At 34.8% G+C, this 22,717-nt stretch overlaps 1 long non-coding RNA gene across 1 annotated transcript; it reads right to left on the reverse strand.

The window, feature by feature from the left end:
• Nucleotides 1-15,629: 15,629 nt before the first annotated feature.
• LOC120079532 lies at nt 15,630-22,717 on the reverse strand. The gene is made up of 4 exons (XR_005482255.1): nt 22,316-22,717; nt 22,154-22,226; nt 22,000-22,074; nt 15,630-21,228 (listed from the first exon to the last, which is right to left on the reverse strand). It is a non-coding gene; the product is annotated as an uncharacterized LOC120079532 (long non-coding RNA).

Below are 22,717 nucleotides of genomic sequence, written 5' to 3' on the forward strand. Positions count from 1 at the left end.
AGAACTAAGAGTAAATTGACAAAAATGACCCCTCCCACTTTATTTTTTTGAAAAATGGACAGTATCTCAAAAAAATTCATGGTATGATTAATTAGTTTCCTCCTTATTACATGCAATTAACCTTTTACCTACTATCCGGGGGTTGATGTCCTAAATTTCATAGGTCTTGTAGTTGTAATATAAAAAGAGCTTATTTATTTAATAAAATCTGAGATATTTTATTCGACATTTAGTAGTATTAACCCACAAAACTAATAAACTAACATCTAAGGTTATTTTTTGTAGCTTAAACATGGTGGATCGTATTTAAGTGATAATCTAAATGGTCTGTAGTAGATGGATAAGGCTGGATATCTTATCCTGATGACACTACCAATAAAGTTTGCTTTGTAGATATTACAATTGTTATAAAGTTCTACAAATGATCTGATCATGGTCATTCATGTAAAGACATGTGAGCAAGGGTGTTCTATACAACAAGGTTTGTATAAGACCAGACCATGAAATGAATACTCTCATTATATGACGTCGTTAATAATGAGACTTACATTTTACTAGGATGACCATAGATGACATGACCTGAATCCTAAGTGAGTTGTGAACTCCTGCCTATGAAGGCGGTCCTTTGATTTGCATGGATAAGAGTGGTCAGATCATCGAGTCAATATGCCTACCATTTTGGGGATTCGTCTGATTGAGGAGTTAGGAACATAGCTACACAAGACAGAATTTACTCATTCTCTACCGTCGGGGTAAGTAGATAAATTGCTCCCTTAAGGGCTGATTTCGAGGCTTGAACAATGTGGCGTCACACCTTCTCTTGGCCTGAGAGGGGTTTGGTCGTAGTTGGACTATGACTTATTGTTCATTAGAGGGATCAGTGGTACTTAAGAAGTTAGATATAACTACAGGGGTAAAACGGTAATTTTGGCCTAGATGTACTTACGAGCAATTTGTGAAGGGGTCATCACACTGTTGACTGGTTATATCCAATGGACACATAAATATATATCTGTAGTGCGAAGAGTGTAGCTGTCGGTCTTTAGTGGAGTGATCGGCAGTTAATGGATGTTGAGTAATTTAATTAAATAAGTTTAATTAATTATTCAAAGTATTATTGGAGCTTCAATCTACAGGTCCATAAGGTCTCATATGTAGTTCAACTAGGATTATTAAAAAATAATTTTGGATTAATTTGATTTGTTCAAATTAATTGAGAAATTAATTATATAATAATTAATATAACATATTTGATACATTATAATATAAAGTTTATTTTGAGAGAAATTAAAATATTTGGGTATGATTCAAATATTAATTATATGAATTAGATTCATATAATTAAATTTAATATAAATTTGATTCATATTAAATACCATGAATTATTTAGAGTTTTAGAACTATAGATTATATTATATTTGATATAATGTAAACTATAGGTTATGTGTGACATTTGATATTATATGTAGTTATATATATTTAATAAGTTAGTTATTATATATATTTTATTTATTTTATTTTATTTATTTTATTTTATTTTTAATTAAAGGAAGGGNTTTTTTTTTTTTTTTTTTTTTTACGAGTGCTTCTTCTTCTTTACAGTAGTTTTCTTTACATAAGGTTTGTGTGATTTTCCCAAAAGCATTCTCCCAGAAAAATTCCTCTCTAGAAAAATCTTCTCTCTCTCGACCAAAAATTAACAGCCCATAGCTCCTATTAATTCTCAACCCCTAAGAAGAATACAGAAGGCTCATTTGTAGTGGTGTCCTCATTGGGGCTTGATTCTATTCGAGATTCCAAGAGGAGGGTTCCTGACCAGATAGATGAGGGTTTTTATGAAGAATGGTTCTTCAAAGGTTAGTATAATCCTAAACCTTAATCTTCCTTCTTAATTATAAAAGCATGTTGTAAAATTATTTATTTTTATTAGAATGCATAACTAGGTTTCTCTGTAATTTTAATACTCTATGAGATTTGAAATTAGGATTTGATCCACGCTTCCACATCGTACCTCACAGTCTTTCACTATCAACCACCAATAAAATATTTTAACAAAAAAAATTATATTCACAACACCCATAATTACTAATAAATTAACCAAATTCTCCCCACAACCCGAAGTTTATCTTTACAAAATTTATACTCTACAAAGTTGCGATTCGTCAATACACTATGTAAAAAAGGTATTGAATAGCTCGAACATTTCGTTTTATCTTTTTGATATAGCTATGCTTGCTTGTTTATCATTCTTTTTTCTACGAAATCGCATTTCAGATGTGTAATTACTTCCTCACTGGTAAATAGATTTTGATTTTGATGTTTTTGGTGGATATTTGTTGGTGAGGCATTTCAGAGGTTTTCAGTAGTATAAAGCCAAAATTATTGAATAATCAATAATGTAGGTTTCTTCATAATTCAGTAGCCTAATATTTGGATTCCAGTGTTATGAGGTTGAATTATAGGTTTTATTATTAATTTTAAATAAAGACAACTTTGTATGTTTAATTACTTTTCTACTCTTCTCAACTTATTACATGCAATTACCGGCAAAAAATTAAATGTTTTAATTACTTTTACTTACCTATCATCAACTACCAATTAAATATTTTAACTAACCTAATATCAATCCTGATGTGTTCATAACATGCGATGAAATGAGTATTAAGTGTGATGCTATAGTGCACTGTTTTATCTAATTGAACGCAAGTGCAAGCTCAATTAGAGACCTGGTGAGTCTAGAGTCGAACTCAGGGATTGCTTTGTAAGTATGCAATGAAGTTTAGTGCCTTGATCTTGACGCAATTGATTACAGATCAAATTCATTCTTGGTAAAACTTAAGCACTAAGTTATGTGCGATGGGAAGGTTTATACTTTATGTGAAGCAGTATATGCGATGACAGGGTTGAGAAGAATGTTCTCTAGCAATTCCTAAGTTAATATATAAGTCATGCGTTCATGCGATGTACATAATATTAGAACTTACACTTCTCAGTGTACGTGGCCACATTATCCTATCTCTAGGATGCATGCGATGAGTATGTAATGCAAAAGATGTTACTTATTTCTGAGGAACCTCTTTTCTTGTTTAAGGGTTCTAAATCTCTAATTTTCTCAAATCGAGGTTTAAGCTACTTAGGGTAATCTTTCGAGTTATCCAAATATTTCATTAGGCATACATATAACAAGTGAGAACGCATGAGTTAAATATTACTTAGTTCGTGTTAGCTAGATGCTTTTTGACCCATGAAAGACTTTAGCTACCCATAATGAATAAAGAGAGTATAGATGAAAGTTGAAATGAATATGTATTCATACTAAAGAAATAAGTCTTTGCAATGCTTAAATAATACAAATACGATATTAAGATAGGAAATAGAGAAAAATGGTCAAGTCGTGGTGCACAATTTCTGTTTCCCTCGGCTTCCTAAGTGACTACTTCACTGTAAGTATTAAAAGATGGAGTTTCTCTTGGACTCCCAAAAGAAACCGAAGCTCTCACTAAAGTTTTTGAATGGATGTAAGAGAAAGGGGCTCCTTTGAAAGAATGTGTATTCTCGACTCTTCTCTTTTCACGTTCCTCCATTTTTTTCTTTTTTTTCATGGCAATTTATAGACGACGATGATAGCTTTTCTTCTCTTATTTATGATTGTGTTGATAAGGTGCATTAAATTCTATACCTTGATGTGTTGCCTGCTGCACATCAAAAGTTCATTAGCTCTATAGTGAAGCTTTCTTATCAGCCACCAACTCAATCTTTGATTTGACCTTCACCACCCAAGTATCACGCCATGTATCATCGTCTGGCATCACCAAATTGCCTCACTATGCAATCATATGTAAGCATTGAGATTTCTCATTTGATCACATCATTAGTCATTCTGCACTTAAACAAAATGATTTAGCTTAAAAATAGACAGATTAGGCGTTGAGTGCGTGTAATCGCATTCTACAATTATTCTATGTATTTTCTTAGAAATTCATCTCATTTTCAGACCTTTTTTCCTAATTGTTTTAGATAAAAAAAAATGGGTAAAATATCTTGTATTTCTATAAGTTATCAAATCTCATTACTCATAACAAAAAAAAATCTCAATAAGGTTGTTATTCACAAGAAGTTCTCTTCAACAAATTATCTCCACAACCCAAAGTTTCTCTTCTCAACTCCACGAAGTTGATTTATCAATACACTATGTAAAAAGGTATGCATTTCATTTTGTATTGAATAGTTCGATCATTTCTTTTATGTTAGAATTCATTTGTTTGTTTTTGTTTCAAATTAGCGATGCTTACTTGATTATCCTTTCTTTTTTCTAATGTGTAATTACTTCCTCACTGGTAATTATTTGAATCAACTCACTGGTAATTATTTGAATCAACTGGTAACTATATACCTACCAAATTAATGTCTTTTATATTAATTGCCAAAAAATGGTTTAAAAAGATATCTAAAAAAAAAGAAATTGAAATGTTTACTGGAGATACTCAATTGGGCTTCTTACCAAAGTTACCAGGGTCAAACTGGGTCAAGAAGATAAGTGGTTGGGATTTGGCCATATATGTTAGCCCGGTCGAGTCTCCACCGGATCGATGAGGAGGAAGAAGGGGAGGGGGGTTAGATTAGTGCCAAGGAGGAAGAGGGGATTCAGTCTTGCTCTACCCTAGTGTAAATCGAGTGAGTTGAGATAAGGGTTGGCCTAGTACTGGTGGAGGTAAAGGTGACCTAATTCGTCCTTGAGAGTATAGATCGGGGTCAAGAGATTGGAGTGTCTAGTGCCAGTGGACGTATAGAGGACTCAGTCTTGCTCTGGTAGAGTATGGCCCAAGTTCTAGACTAATTTTGCTATTGTGTTTTGGCTCAGTTCTTACTCAGACCTAGTATGGGATTGAGTTTTCTATTTTTTATTTTTTCCTTTTATTTTTAAAATTTTTAATTATATTACTAATTGTAATACTATTTTCTTATAAATTGTAAGGAAATGTCTTGCGTTTGGATTTGTTTTGGTAATCTTTGAAATGAAAGAGAAAAAGATTAAGATGGAGGAGAGTTAAAGAGTTTTAACATAGAGATGGAACGACGTACAATGAATTCCTAACTGAGGTTTATAAGATAAGCAGTATAAATTTAGATGACTACAAGCTTGTTACTATGTGTATACTCCAATTGAGGTCTAAAGCTCCGGCATTTTTCATTCGAAATGATAAAGATCTTTACATATTTTTGACATGGAAAGATGTCTTAGTAATACCTCTTTATGTATTCATGCTTCTAAAGTGTTCAAGTAATCAAGAATTTCATCCAACAATTCATATTTTCGACAAACTGAAGAAATTCCATCAATATCTAGGTCAATCCTTTATAAGACGGAGTACGATATTCCACTGACCCCCACATATTTTGGTCTAAAACCCACCACTTACTTCATTGCCTACTAATTTGACGACGCATAATTTGGAGGATGATGTAGACCATATATCTCAAAACTCAAGATTTCAATGATTGGTCTTGGAGAGAGACATGTGATGGTAGAGATGAAGTAGATGGAACTGTTGATGGAAATAACACTTACGGTGATACACATCATGCAGAAGAACAACATGTTCCATATGCAACATGTCGTAACATGTCACATCCATCCAATAGCACAATTATCATGTTAGGTCAGTCTTATTCTTCTGAAGATGTAGAAAACGGTGACATATTTTTATCTAAAAGCGAAGAAATTTCACTCAAATATTAATGCATGAAAAGATACCTTATACACATTGAAACCCTAAAAATGCTCATATGTCGAAAAGATCTAAAAATGGTAAACATGATCAAAATATATGCAACATCGATTTTAACCCATAAAAATCAACATCTCAAAACATCCTCAAAAACCAATAAAATGCGCGAAAGAAAGAGTGCAACCGAACCTAATATTGAGATGAGAAACTCGGCATGATGTTGGGAAAAAATTGATTTTTAAAAATATGGCCAAAATCAAAGAGAAAATGCCAATGGAATGGGGAGGGAGAGGTTTTACGTGAAGAAGAAGAGAGATGAAAGGAAGTCTTGACTTTTGAAATTCCAGATGGCAAATTTGTAATTTTACATATCTTGAAAACTTGGAGGGGTCCAAAAAATTAAGTTTTCAAAAAAGGTCCAAATTTCTAAAAAAATCTTAAGAGGGTAAAAAATGTCAATAATCCAAAAATAAAAAAGTCCAAAGGTTAAATTACAAGTTTAACCTTTTTTTTAATTTAACATTTTTATTTTGAATTAGTTTAATGCATGGCTATTTATTTCTCTATTTTAAGATTTTGTGTTCATATTTATATTTATATTTATATATTATTTACCAAATTAAAACTTGTTGGAACGCCTTGAATTTATTTGTTGGTGCTTCGAACAACCAAGTACAGGGGTCTTGCTATTCAAAATTCATATTTAGCATATTTACTTATTTGTAGTTATTTACGATTATGATCCTAGGGTTTAGAGTAGTGCACTATATAAACTCTTTAACTCTTAGAGGTGTCTTTTTTTTTTTTTTTTTTTGCTGTTTTCAAAAAACACTCTCTAATAATATTGTTCTCCCTCTGCCCTGTGGATGTAGCTAATGTTGGGGTTGATGTTCTAAATTTCGTAAGGTCCTATAGTTTGTAAATGTTTTAAACAAACTCATTGTTTATTTAATAAAATATATGATATTTTATTCTATATTTTAGTTGCATTAACCACAAGTCTAAACTAACACCGAAGGTTATCTTGTAGCTTAAACATGTAGGTAGAGATATACGAGTGGATCATATTTAAGTGATAACCTACATGGTCTGTAGTAGATGGATAAGATTGGGTACCTTATTCTAGTGACATTACGAATACAGTCCACTTTTTAGGTGTTATAATTGTTGTAAAGTGCTACAAATGATATGATTCTGATCATTCATGTATAGACATGTGAGCGGAAATATTCTATACAAAGAAGTTTGTATAAGACTGGACCATGAAATGTCTAGTCTCATTATATAAAGTCGTTCATGCTAGAGACTTACATTTCACTAGGATGACCATAGGTAACATGACTTAAATCCTGAGTGAGTTGTGAACTCATGCCTTTGAGTGCAATCCTTTGATTTGTATGGGTGAAAGTGGCCAGATCGTCGACTCAATAGGCCTACCATTTTGGGGATTTGTCTGATTGGGGAGCTGGGAACACAGCTACACAAGAAGGAATTCACTCATTCCCCGAAGTCAGGGTAAGTAGACAAATTGCTCCCTTAAGGGCTGATTCCAGGGCTTGAACAATGTGATGTCACACCCTCTCCTGGCCCGAGAGGGGTTTAGTCGTATTTGGATTGTGATTTATTGTTCATTAGAGGAATCAATAGTACTTAAAGAGTTAGATGTAACTATAGGGGCAAAATGGTAATTTTGGCCCAACTGTACTTACGAGCAATTTGTAAAGGATCATCGTACTGTTGACTAGTTATATCCAATGGACACAGAAATATATCTGTGGTGCGAAGAATGCAGCTGTCGGTCTTTAGTAGAGTGTCCGACAGTTAACGAATGATGAATAATTTAATTAAAGAGTTTGATTAATTATTCATGTACCATTTGAGATTCAAGCTACAGGTCCATGAGATCCTCTTAGTAGCTCAATAAGATTAAATGAGAATCAGTTTTTGGATTAATTTGAATTGTTCAAATTAATAGAGGCATTTAATTATATATGATATAATTAAGTTATTTTAATTATATATGATATAATTGATATAATGTATTTTAGGAAATAAATATTTGAATAAGATTCAAATATTAATTATATGAATTGGATTCATAATTGTTAAATTTAATATAAATGTGAGAGAGAAAAGAATCTATAGGTTATATTATATATGATACAATATTAAAACTATAGATTATATGTTATAATTTGATATAATATATAATTAATATATATATATATATATATATATTATTATGGACAGTTATTTATCATATTTATATATATAATTATTATTTTTAATTTAAATGAGGAAGGGAGTTAACTCTCTTCCCCTCTTTTCTCATCACTCACGTAAGTAGGTGGTTGATGTTTTTTTGGGCATTTGATAGGAGAGAGTCTCCTTCATCTTAGAGCAAGAAAGGAAGTCAGAAAATATCTACGATCCCTGCTAAAGCAATAGGGACTGTTTTTTTGGGCATTTTTTCAACAATTGAAGATGTCTGGCGTGAACGTAAAAATCGAAAAATTTACCAGAAGAACAGTTTCGATTTATAGCAAATCAAGATGCGATCCCTGCTAAAGCAATAGGGACTGTAGGTGCCGCTGACTGGTAAGTCAAAGAAGGCTGTCGTGGATGATAAAGAATGGCATACTCTTGAGGAGAAGGCTCATTCGACGATCATTCTATGATTGGTTGATGACGTCATCATCGAGGTCAAAGATGAAGAAACTGTCGTTGGTCTTTAGTTGAAGTTAGAAAGTCTTTACATGAAGAAATCTTTAAACAAGAAGTTATTTCTAAAGAAACATTTGTTCATCTATGTATGCAAAAAGGTACGTCTCTACGAGACCATCTTGATCAATTAAATAAAATTTTATTTGATTTGCGTAACATAGAGGTTAATGTTGATGATGAGAATGTTGCCCTAATTTTGTTGACATTTTTGCCCCCGTCATATGAGACTTTTGTTGACTCGTATATTGGAGGCATCCTATGCAATTCGTTTGTATAATACCAGGACCAAAAAATAAGTCACTTTTACTTTATAACGTTGTTTTTTATTTAAGACTGACTTTTTCAAATCGATGACCTAGGTAACTCGACCTGAATCCTAAGCTAACTATGAACTCCTGTTTATTTAGAATTATTTTTAGATTTGCATAGGTGAGGATTGGCTTATCAACGCCAGCTCAATAAGCCTCCTATTTCAAGGGTAAGACCAGGTAGATAGCTGAGGACATAGGGTGCAAGACGAAATTCACTCCTACCTATCTCTAGGGATAGTAGAGAGGTTGTTCTCTTAAATACTGGTTCCAAGTCTTGAATAAGGGGCACCACCCTCTCATTGGCCCAAGAGGAACTTGATGTAATGATTGGATCACAAACCTGTTGTTAATTAGAGGATCAATGACACTTAAGGAGCAAGATATAATTTTGAGGGTAAAACAGCATTAGACCCAGCCATTATTACGAACAACCAGTGATGGGTCGACTTACTGATTATAGTTAAATCGAGTGGACAAAAATATATCTATAGTGAGGAGAGTGTAACCATCGAGGTATAGTGGTGCATCTTGGTGGTTAACAAATATTGATTAATTCGGATTGAAGAGTTTAACCGATTAATCTCAAATCATTGGAGTTCATGATCTGTAGATCCATAAGGTCCCCCTACTAGATTGTAAAAGATTAAACCTTAGATTAGAATATTGAGCGAATTTGAAACATTCCAATTCGAAATTGGGGTTTGGAATTTGAAAAATTCAAATTTCAATTTAGGGTTTAGACATTTATAATTGATATAATTAATGTTTAAATTAAACGTATTTGGAGAGTTCAATGTATTTAAATATTAATTTAAATATTGATTTAAATATTTAATTACATGAATATGGATTCATGTTTGAATTAGGTGTTTTGTTAATTTAATATCTGATATTAAATTATTATTATTTAATTAGTTAAATTTATTTAATTTATTAAATTATTATTATTTAATTAGTTAAATTTATTTAATTAATTAAATAAATTAGTTTCATTTTAAAAGGGAATAAATTCAATTTTTTGAAATCAAATTTAAATTAAATTTGATTTATTTTTAAATTAAATTTTATTTTAAAATGAAAATTGAGAATTTAAAAGGGTTTTAAATTTTCATAGTGGAATTATCCAACATTTGATGTTATTAATGGATTAATCCCAAAATCAACAACTAACCCACTATGTTAATGCCATTTGAAGTGTCAAATGACTGAAAAACTTAGTGCTTGCATGTTTATGTAATACTTCAATTTTTGGAAATTTCAGCAAAAAAATATTTGAGCTCTAAAACCCTCTCCAAACTACTTCCAATTCCCTCTCAATTGAGAGTTCCACAACGAAAATCCAAGACTAATAATACTAGAGAAGATTCACTTGATAGTCTATTGAAAATTTGAAGGTCAAATTCGTGGAGAGCAGAAGGATTAAGGTAGAATTCTTCAAACGTAATGAATTGAAACCCTTGTATGTGAAAAGTTGTTTTTAAGCATGCTTGTAACTCAAATTAAGTGTAATTAGAGTGCTTAATGATTCTGTTTGCAATACCTCAATACCCTTTACAAGCTAGGAAGGGGACCTAATGGACCTGCATCAGAAGCTCCAACGATGTGAGATTAATTAGCTAAACTCATTAACCAAATTAATCAATATTCGTCAACTGTGGGTATACTTCACTAAAGACCCACAGCTGCACTCTTCTCACTACAAATATGTTTCTGTGTCCAGGATATAGACCAATAACAACAAGTTAGCTATGTCTCAAGCAACTTATATAGATAAGATGTTGATTCGATATTAGATGCAGAACTCTAAGAAGGGTTCATTTCCTTTCAGTCATGGAATTCACTTGTCTAAAGAACAGTGTCTTGAGACACCTCAAGAAGTTGAGGACATGAGACGTATTCCCTATGCCTTAGTTATGGGTAGCTTAATGTATGCTCTGCTCTGCACTAGGCCTAACATTTGTTATGCAATGAGAATATTCAGTAGGTACCAGTCTAATCCAGGGTTAGATGACTGGATTGCGTTTAAGGATATCCTCAAGTATCTTAGGAGAACGAGGGACTATATGCTCTTATATGGAGTTAAGGATTTGATCCTTACGAATACACGAACTCTGATTTCCAAATTGACAAGAATTCTAGGAAGTTCACATCAGGATCAGTGTTCACCCTGAACGGGAAAGCTGTAGTATGGCATAGCATCAAGCAAAGATGTATTGCAGACTCAACCATGGAGATTGAGTATGTAGTTGCTTGTGAAGCAGGAAAGGAGGCAGTTTGGTTAAGGAAGTTCTTAAGTGATTTGGAAGTTGTTTTAAACATGAACTTGTCGATCACCTTATACTGTGACAACAATGGAGTTGTTGCCAACTCAAAAAGGACCTCGTAGCCACAAACGCAGAAAGCACATTAAGAGGAAGTATCACCTGATACGAGAGATTGTACCACGAGGAGATGTGATCATCACAAAGATCGCTTTGGAGCACAACATTGTTGATCCATTTACGAAGGCTCTATCGGCTAAAGTGTCCGAGAGTCATCTAGAGAATCTAGGTCTATGAGATATATCCATTGGGTAATCTAGGGCAAGTAGAAGATATGTAATGAGCATGAGTTTCCCTAGTTTATTGTATTTTACTTTGTATTTGTAACATCCTCGTTGTTCCATGTAATGTACATCCCACTAACTAGAGTTTTAGTTCAAGTGGGAGTTTGTTGGGTTTTATGCCCTAAAACTCGTAGATAGTGAATGTAATTAAATGATCGTCAATAATAAATAGTTATTAATGTTTTTATCAATAAGTATTATTGATGGTTTATTTAATTTTGTTTTATTAACCCTAAAATCCAATAAACTAACATCTTAGGTTGTCTTATGAGTCTTGAACTGTATGTGGAGACATATAAGGATTGATGTTCAAGATACAGCCTAAAGGGTCTATAGTATAGAGATAAGGTTGGGTACTTTATCCTAGTAACACTATGGATAAGACCCAGTTTGTATTTGGTACAAACGCAGTGAAACAATGCGTTCATGTAGGAAACACATGAGTAGGGGTATCCCTGTCTCTTATACAGCACAAGATGTGTATAAGAGACAGCAAACGCAGTGAAACAATGCGTTCATGTAGGAAACACATGAGTAGGGGTATCCTATGCAATGAGTTTGCACAAGACCGGACCATGAAATAGTAACCACTAATTGTAACTCTGTTGTCTAGTTTCTATTGTAATATGATGACCTAGGCAACTTAGTTTTTCTTTTAAGTATATTATGAATTCCTATTCACGAGGGATTATCCTTTGATTTGTATGGGTGAAAGCAGTTAGTTTGTCGACTCAATATGCCTACCATTTTGAGGATAAGACTGAGTGGGTTGTTGGGAAAATAATCATACAAGATGGATTTCACTCCTTCCTGACTTATGGGTAAGTAGATGAGTGTTCCTTTAAGTGGTGTCTCGGAAAATTGAACAAAGGGCCCTACCCTCTCACTGGACCGAGAGGGGTTTTTGTTTAATGGTTGGACCATAAACAGATTGTTCATTAGATGAGCATTTGTACTTAAGGATACAGAGATAACCCAGGGGCAAGACATTAATTTGACCCAGTTGGTGTTACGAACATTCGTGAAGGACTAACTTGCTATTATTGGTCTATATCCGTGGACAGAGAAACATATCTGTAGTGAGAAGAGTGCAGTTGTGGGTCTTTAGTGGAGTGTACCCACAGTTAACGAATATTGATTAATTTGGTTAATGAATTTAGCCAATTAATCTCACGTCGTTGAAGCTTCTGATCTATAGGTCCATTAGATCTCCTTCCTAGCTTGTAAAGGGTATTGAGGTAATTTTTCATTAAATTGAATTTGAAATGTTCAAATTAAGAATTGGGAATTTTTTAATGTAAGTTGATACATTTTAATATAAAGTTTAATTTTAGACTTTATTATTAATTTTGGATATGATTCAAAATTAATAAATGAGATAACAAAATATTTGAAAGGAGTTCAAATATTAATTTAATATGAATAAGATTCATATTGCAAACTGTATGTTAAAAATAATGTGCATTAGATGCACATTAAAACTATAGGTTAAGTGAGAGAAATGTTTTTAAATATGATTCAAATAGGAAATTAAATTAAATATGTGATATTTAATTGGATAATTAATTAATTGAAGAATGAATGAATGAATGAATGAATGAATGAATTTTGAATTTAATTAAATCGATTAAATCAAAACTATAGATTAAATTTAATGTACATTAGATGCACATTAAAACTATAGGTTATGTGAGAGGAAATAATTTAATTATGATTTAAATTATCATTTAATTAAATATTATTTAATTAATTAATTTATTTTATTTTACTTAAACAAATTAACTCCCAATTTTAGGGAAGTTACGACTCACCACCCCTTTCTCTAACAAAAGGGTTTTGTTTTATAGAGGGAAGAGATAGCTCTCAAGGTCTCTATGTGTGTTTTCTTCTTCCTGAGAAAAGAAAAAATAAATAATTTTGTGATATTCCCAAATCCCAAAAGAGAGAGTTCCACAATTCTCCATAGCCTCGATTCCCTGCAAGAATAGGGAGGTTTCCAAGTGGTGATGCTCAATACCAATTCAACAGAGAAATTCTACAGAATCGTCCAAAGGTTTGCAAAGTAGGGTTTCTTCCCTGTATAATTAGTCTTTTTGGGAATTGCATGCTTAATCAATATTACCTTTTATTCCAATGCAAAATTGTTTTATTTTTAAATGCCAATTTAGAAAATTTGAAATGGTTCTGTTTTTTGGCTTCCATTGTGCCTTAGTAATTTCATCCCTTTAAGGAGCTCACTGTATCTAATTGTAAAAAAGGACAAAGATTGTAAACTTACGTCACACTCGACCCATGAACTTGGTTCGGTCAATTCTTGAAAAATTGACTTGGATAATGGCCGAAATGCATTTTCTCGAACCCCATGGTTCATATTCTTATCGGCAATCCAATTTATCATTTCCATAAATACAGCAGGTGGAACCTCATGCATCAAAGAGTATTAGATCATTGCTTTAAACAGTTTCATAGGTACTCCAGGGAGAAGGTACTTAATCGATGGACATTCCAAAGGAAGTTGTAACTTACTTTCCTTCTATTTTGTTATTTTCTTCTTTGGTTTGGCCAGAGGTGTGTACTTGTTAACAATCTTTCTCTTACGAGTGGTTTTTCGACTCTCGATCATAACCTACTAAAATACAATAAAATGATGAACATGTCGAATAACAAATATGAAGAAAGAGATACTCTAATCACATAAGGATCATACCAGTGAATCGAGATATATGGTGTCAGACCGTGCGATAGGCAATGGCTCCAACAGGAATTGTTTCTCAGAAGGTAGAGGTTCAATGTCCTCTCTACTCGTATCTAGAGGTGGAATGATAGTGGGAAAGGCAGTGGTTGAGGTATCAAGGTGAGAAATAGACGAAGATGTGATATCAGGCTCTGTGGGTAGAAGAGTGCTAAGTGAGGTCCTGATATCAGGCTCTACAGATGGAAGAGCAATGGGTGAGGTGGATGTATTAAGTTGTACAAGTGAGGTAGATGACTGAGGTAGAGGTGGGGTGGGTGACCTAGGTAGGGGTTGGATGGGTGACCGAGGTAGGGGTGAGACAGATGACCTGGGTAGAGGCTGGGTGGGTGACGTAGGTAGAGGCTGGACGGGTGACTTATGTAGAGGTTGGGTGGGTGACCGAGATAGAGGAGAGATGGGTGACATAATGACATCATGGTCTGTCTGTGGAGTGGGTGACCTCGTTGCCTCAAACAACATGGAACCCTTCATAGACTATAATAGAGACATAATGGCTGACAATTGTGTTTTGATGTCTCTCGTGTTTCTTTCAAGGTTCGATATACGGCCATCTAAACTTAATATTAAGTTGTCAATACACCACAGGTATATATACAGAAGGATCAACATAGGCTCCTTCCCTACAACCTGAAACATCAGGCTCAGGACGATCCTCCTCGGGCTTAGAACGCTCTTTCTCAGGCTTAGGACATAAATGGCCCACCAGCACTTCATAAAACATATCCTCGTTGGGGGTGTAAGTGGACTAGTAAATGTTTATGTCATCATCAGATTCGTCGTCCCTCACTCCACCTTCGGCATTATCCTATTCATCACCTTCCCCAGCTTCTGAACTATCTTTCCCATTCGAACTACTTCCACTTTCTGAACTACTAAAGCTTCCCAAAATCCTGACATCGAAATGTACTTATCTTACGGCCCGTCTATCAACTGGGGTGTCTCAAAACTCCTTCTCAGCATCAGACATGACAAGACCCTTTTTTGCTTTTATCTGAATTAACAATCCAACCCAGTAAGATGGTTAGTGTCTATTTAAAACCAAATAAACATAATGTGGCTAGATTACACTTACATGTTGAGACTAAAAAATGTCTCTCTCGAGTACTTTGAATGATACTAAGTGGGAGCATGACCACCATAATATACGAGGCACAACTACCTTGCTCTTTTGAGTGGCAATGTTCCCCACTACCGATGATAGGATCTCATACATCCACACCTAAATATGAAACAACACATATTTATAACTATGTTAATGTTCAACCAAAGATAAACTTCACACCTGGAATGCTTGAAGAAATCTACGCAGTGAGTACTTCACAACATAATTTTTATTTCCTCTCACCTTCTCCTTGTATTAACCAACCTTATCATTCAATGAAGTCTTGAGGGCATCGAGTGTCCTCTCCCAAATAATTGTACCTCAATCTAAACTGTTACAATAATCTATATCCTCGACATCTTCAAATGAAGTACGATCAACTACACTTTTCTACTTGTTCTTTCTTATCATTACAACCTCCATGTAATACACTAAGGTGATTTTAATAGCATCATCATTTTTCAAACTCCAAATTCTTCTATTCTTCTTTTAGTAAATTCAGGTGGAATGCGTATGAAGTCAATCGATTACCAAAGTACCTTGTTGCAAGTTCTTGTGAGACCTCTTCACTCTGAACAACTTGCGTAGGAGACCACCACAAATCAGTAATCAACAAAAAATTGTCTTTCGAAAATGTGATGACCTTTCCTCTAACAAAGAAGCTAATCGAGTTCTCTCTTTGCTTCTTCACTTTCCTCAACAACATATGATGGATAAGTGGGTTGTTGAATACGAGGTCAATCTCTAAAAATCGCTAAAAAACTATTCTCTTGGGTATCTCTAACTGCCCTCTGATAAGTTTCTCCTTCACAATCTTATTGGCATTCACAATGTGGTCTAGGCTCATTACTTGTCCGGGAAACCTATCAACTTTACTTATTTTCAAAGCTTTTGACAGATGTGAACATTTAATCTATCAATTAACAAGTTCTTAAAAAAATCAGTAACTATACATACTATTAAAGTCTCACTATAATCGCTTTAGCTTGTCTCGCTCTTGCCTATTATTCTCCCGTCAATCTCGCTTTCGCATATATCACTCTCACCCATCTCGCTCTCCCCATTGTCCATCTCGTTGATCTCAATCTCACCTATATATCTCTCATAAAACTTGCTCTCACCTTATAAGGCTCTCACTATATCTTCTTCATCCTCAACCCACGAAGAACACATCGAAACTCAAAATAAAAATAGATGTGACCGATTACTAAACCCTAAAACCCACAGAATGTGCCGGCCAATTCCAACCCAACGAAATCTAAATAGACATAACACAACATGCATAACAAAGTTTAGATTCACTTATCCAAGAACTTCAATTGCGGCAACAGATGGATGATGATTTGCGACACTTCTACACGATAATTTTTAGCGAAACCTCAAAAGCTCTGAAGAACACAACTTCTCTAGAGCTCTGAAGATCTAAAGATATATTAAAGCTCTAAAGATTTAAGTTCCTAAGATCCAAGACTTAAGTTCCCATAATCCAAATACTGAAGCTCCCAAATATTGAAAGTCAACGCTCTCAAGCTCTCAAGTGCTGAAAACTGAAGCTTTTCAAGTTTCGAAGACTAAAGCATTCAAATTTTGAAGAACTGAAGATCTAAACTATTTGAAACTTCAAAGATTGGAAGACTTCAACAAATTAATTGTATCTTCGCAGCCTACAAGTTGAAGATTCAATCTCCTCAAACTTAAGAAAAGGTTCACAAGCAGATCAACAAGCCACAGGCCAATCCAAGCTAATCAACAAACCCAAAGGCTGCTCCAAAAAGATCAACAAGCCCAAAAGTCAATAGTTCAAGAAATCATCAAGCTGAAAGGCCGATCATCTAAAAAAATCAACAAACTTAACATTAGAGTTTACTTTTGGAGAGAGAGCATTAAAAGATTATATATTAGAGATTGTACTCATTATACTAAAATAAATACAAATACAAAGTTCAAATTCCACGAAATAAATTTCTCTGGAAATCTCGTGTGAAGAGTTTGGCACGCTCGGCGGGACAATCTCTACTTTTCATCTCTTTCTCTACAACAAAAAGAAGTCATGGTATCTAAAAACAACATTTTCAAAACTTTAAGCGATGTTTACATGAAAATAATTACTCAAAGTCGTTCTAAGGAAATTCAACGATCTAAAGAGTAGCCACCCTTTGAGGTTGCAAAGAATATATAGGAGCAACTGTCGAAATTAACAAACAGCGAAATTTTCATCAAAGAGAATCCATTGTCTAATGAAGCCACTTCATCTTCTAACAATCAAGCAAAGAAGCTTCAAAACCCAATCTAGTGTCAGTCATGATGACAGGCGTGGGTACATAAAAAGAAAGAATGGCTAAACTAGAAAAGAAGGTGAGCAAACGAATGAAGACAATCGAAGAAAGAAATTATGAAATGGCGTCTCTAAAGAATTATATTGAAAGTCATGATGCTGCTAAATCAAGCCAAGCACCTGCTGTTAAGGATGACGATAAAGGGAAAACAATCTTGCAAGAAAACCAACAACAACAATCAACTTCAATTGCTTCGTTATCAGTGCAATAATTGCAAGATATGATCACAAACTCTATTAGGGCCTAGTATGGTGGTCCTTATCAAAGTTCTCTCTTGTATTCTAAACCATATACAAAAAGAATTGATACTTTAATAATGCCAACCGGATACCAGCCACCTAAGTTTCAACAACATGTTGCTCATTTCATCAAAATATGTAAAAATGCTGGAACATAGAGGGACTTATTGGTCAAATAATTTGTTCAAATATTGAAAGAAAATGCTTTTAATTAGTACACTGACCTAGAGTCTGAGTCAATTGACAACTGGAAACAACTTGAAAAAGAGTTTCTAAACCGCTTCTTCAGCATAGGCAAATGTTAGTATGTTCGAGCTTACCAACACCAAGCAACGAAAAGGTGAACTCATTATTGATTACATAAATCGCTAGAGAGATGCAAGTCTAGATTGCAAAGACCGTCTCACCAAATTATCTGTTGTTGAGATGTGCATTCAAGCATGCATTGGGGACTTCTTTACATTCTTCAAGATATAAGGTCTCGCACCTTTGAAGAGTTAGCTACTCGCCTCCCATGATATGGAACTGAGTATTGCTAGTCGAGGAGACAAAACCATTTTAGTCCCTAACATAAAGAATGAAGGAAATGATGGTGAGACGACTTTAGAAGATGTCAATTTAGCCTCTCTTAAATCATCCTTCAAAGGAAAAGACAAGAAACCTGAAAGGTGTCAAGATGTGAAATACGTCACTTAACTTTACAAGAAAGACAAGAAAAAGTCTATCCTTTTCTGATTCTGACATTTCTGACATGTTAGAACAGCTACTAAAAACCCGGCTGATTCAACTTCCTGAGTCTAAAAACCAAAAGAGATGCAAAAAGTCGATGATCTAAACTACTGTAAATATCACCGAGTCATCAGTCAACCAGTGAAAAAATGTTTCATTCTAAAAGAATTAATTCTAAGATTAACTCAAGAAGGAAAAATTGAGCTTGAAGTTGATGAAACGACTCAATCAAAGTATGCTACAATAACAACAAATGTTGCAATCAAATGAACTTTACAAGTTCATATCATATCAATGTCGAAGAAGCCAATCATTCAAAAGAAATCAAGCAAAGAACTTCTGTCTTCTATCGTATTAAGCCTACAACTACTCGGTCTTCAATCTTCCAAAGATTGGGTATAGTAACGAGAAAAGAAGAAAATCAATGTTTAATGTTGCCTTTCACTCGAACTTCAGCTTTAAAAAGGCTAAGTGTCTTCACATCAAACAGAGATTGAATTTTGCCATCTGTTTTTTATTGTCTCAAACTAACAAGCGATCAACATGAAACAAAGATGAGAACCTTGAAGGCAAAATCATTTTGTGAAGGAAACAATGACGATAAAAGTCACAGTTTTGTCCCTTCACGAATGAAGAGGAGGTTGTCGTTAAGCCAAAACTCATCATATTGGCAAATCCTACAAATGAAGAAGAGGATCAAAGCCATGATGAAAGTAAAACTTCTAAAATACAAATGTAATAGCTCCTTATTATAAGAGCCTACACTGCATGTTGCTCTTGACCCATGACCCATATGAGTTTAAACGGTGAATGGCAAAAAAGAAAAAAAAAAATTGAACTACATTATGACTTGATCTCTTACTTCAAGGGTATGTAGGCAACTTAAAGAAATCTAAGTTCAGTTAGGAAAATACTGTCACGAAACAATAGGGATGCCACGACCACCCAACTGTGGCATTACAAAGTTGATATTGTTAATCCTCAATGCAAAAAATGAAACTCCAAATTAAAGATTTTCATCTTAAATGGGGGCATACCAACAATTTGGGAGCAGGGCAACAAATTCAAGATGTCCATCCCTAGTAAGACAGGATACAGTAAATTGAAGAAATACGCTACTTTGCACAAAACTACACAAATAGAATGCATACAAAAAAGGTCTTCACTAAAGAAGATCGATCTTGTCCTCGCTATCTTAAATAAATAAGCCTCAAGTGTTGGTTGTCACTCGTTTCAAGATTAAGGCATCATTTGCTTAAATTCTAGCACTTCATCTTCAACATTGGGGCTACGCTCACTTAAAGTGGCATTCCATCTTCAAAGTTCAAGATTGGAAACTGCTTCACTTCATTTCAAGTTCAGTGTGGATGGCTCTACTTCATCTTCAAGTATGATATGATTGGTTTCGCTTTGCTTACTCAAGTATGGAGGCTTCAACGACGCATCTTCAAAATCAAGTGGGGAGGATTTACCAATGTTTCATCAAACTTATGTTTGAAGAGTTCGGTGATGCTTCATCAAGCTCAAGTTCAGAGGATTTGTCGAGGCTTCTTCAAGTTTAAATGTGAAGGATTCGCCAATATTGCATCATGCTTAATATTGAATTTTTTCGATGTCAGGTCAGATGCTCAAGTCACAAAGCCAAATCTGATGCGGGAGGCACAAAGTCAAAGGTGGAATTCGATTCAATCCTCTCTAAGGTCAAAAGTCGATTCAAACATCTCCAAGGTCAAAATAAAATATTGGTGCAATCGCAAATCATTTAGACCTCTCTAAGGTCGAAATAAAATATCAGTGCGATCGGCGGATCATTCAAACCTCTCTAAGGTTGAAATAAAATATTGGTCCAGTCGCCAGCTACACATCAAGCACCAGAGCATCGGGCGACGACGAATGACCTCGATGAGCAACAGTGACTTGTGGGTCTCAATAATAGTTGTCGGTAAAAAAAATGGCTAGAAGTTGAGGAGACGGTTGGCATTCCACCACTGAAGACGACGCAGACAATAATGGCAGAATCGTTGGGTGTCGGTAACAATTACAAAAGAAAATGCAGCAAAATCGGAGGGATTTTCCGATGATGGCAATTAAGGTGAAAAGAGAAGCCGATTTCGACAATATGATTCAGCCAATTCTGCTTCAAGATCAAGTTTTCGTATGCTGAAGAAGTCGGAAAAAAAAAAAAGGAAGAAGATAATTCAAGTAAAAAGTGCAAGGAAGGAAGTGAGTTAAAAAAAAATAAACCCAAAGTGGACTCACGAGTTATAAAGCCTTGTTCAGATGTGTAAGCTGATATACATACAAATATGTGGACATGAAAGACTCAAGAATGCAAGTGGAGTTATTCTCTTTTTGGTTGGCAGAAGAGAAACTATGTAACGACCTGACCCCAGGTAAGGTCGTTACTAAAATAAATGCATGCACAGAGTTTAAAACGACGCTCAGTTATTTGAAATAAATGCTAATTAAACAAAAGAAGTTCATAAGGCGTTTATTAAATGCAATTGTTAAAACAGTTAATAGGGTAACCAAAATTCTTAAAGGCTAATCAAAGGCATATAAAAAAATAATCCTTAGTAATAAATTTTAAACAGTAAAACCAAAAAACAGATTTCAAGATGTGGAAGCGAAAAGATCTAGTCCCAGTGACACGATCACGAATTCCGTTGCGCCATCGCCAGTACATCTTTATCTTTTCCTGAAACATCAACATAAGAAAGAATGGGTATGAAATACTCAGTAAGTAACCCTACCACTAGGGTCAGGCTAGGCATCTATATCCTCTAGATACCCGCATATGGCACATAAACATATGAAACAAACAAGAGACTGAGTCCTATCCTATTGTAGTTAAGTATGCCCACAAAACTGGTGAATCCCGAAGGAAACACAAAACTGGTGAATCCCGAAGGAAACACAAAACTGGTGAATCCCGAAGGAAACACAAAACTGGTGAATCCCGAAAGAAACACAAAACTGGTGAATCCCAAAGGAAACATAAAACTGGTGAATCCCGAAGGAAACACAAAACTGGTGAATCCCGAAGGAAACACAAACTGGTGAGCATCTAACTAATCAATAAGGATATTCACGCAATCTCAACATTCTAAGAATCAATATTGTACAATTCTAAAACATACATGAAAATCCTTGGCTTCATCACAAACACATGATTCGTAACAACATATTATACAACATTCATGTATACCTTACATTATAATTCCACAACATGCAAGTATGCCTCAACACCAGTAGATCAGACATCGACATATGGAAACACATACTATCACATACTAACGATCAAGTACTTAGGTTTGTATGTAAACAAATCAGAACTCGTGCCAGAACATACTTTGATTCAGGTCATACTGTCAATCAACATGCTAACATTTACCATAACATATACTCATCACGCTAGCATACAACTAAAGCCTGGCCCGTGGGCAGTTCTAGTGGTAAGATTACTTACCTCAATCGAAACTTTATGGATAACGAAGCTCCAACGGCCAAATTATAATGGCAACTAGAAGTAGCGGCCCTAACACTGAAAAGAACTCAAACAATTTCAGTTTAACCATAACAGCAACACTTCAGACCCAAGTCCAAAATATTCAAAAACTTACCCAAAGGATGAAGGTCATTTCCAATTTCCCTTAACGGTGCTCCCTCTAAATTTCAAGTTTCGCTAAAACTCACCTTCAAATAAAAACCCAACAACTATGAATCAAAATGACGAAACCCAACGTTAATGGCTAAGAGACCGAACCGAGCTACCACAACCTTACCTAGAACAGGTCCGACGGAGACAAGGAAGACGGCCGACGACGATTCTGGGTCTAGCGAAGTGTGAAGAAGCGGCAACTGGTCGAATCTGAGCCGGTGAGGTGCAAGGGAACGGCAACTGGACAGATCTGAGTTGGTGAGGTGCTGCAATTGACGAGGAATCTCTCTCGCGCGGCAGTGGGTCTGATGAGACAGTGAAGGAAGCGCGGCGTTCGGATCTGAATGGCAGTGAGGGAGGTGCAAGTCGTTCGGAATGGTAGCGAGGGAAACGCGGCGGCGAGAACTGGGCAGTTAGGGAAACAGCGTTCGTGGGTTTAGGAGAAAAGAAGAAGGAAAAATTGGGGGTTTTGCCGTTTGAGGAAGAAGAAGGAGAGTGTTGGTGGGGTTTTTTTTTTAAAAAAAAA

The sequence above is a fragment of the Benincasa hispida genome, chromosome 6 (genome assembly GCF_009727055.1).
Source record: "Benincasa hispida cultivar B227 chromosome 6, ASM972705v1, whole genome shotgun sequence".
Taxonomy (NCBI): Eukaryota; Viridiplantae; Streptophyta; class Magnoliopsida; order Cucurbitales; family Cucurbitaceae; genus Benincasa; species Benincasa hispida.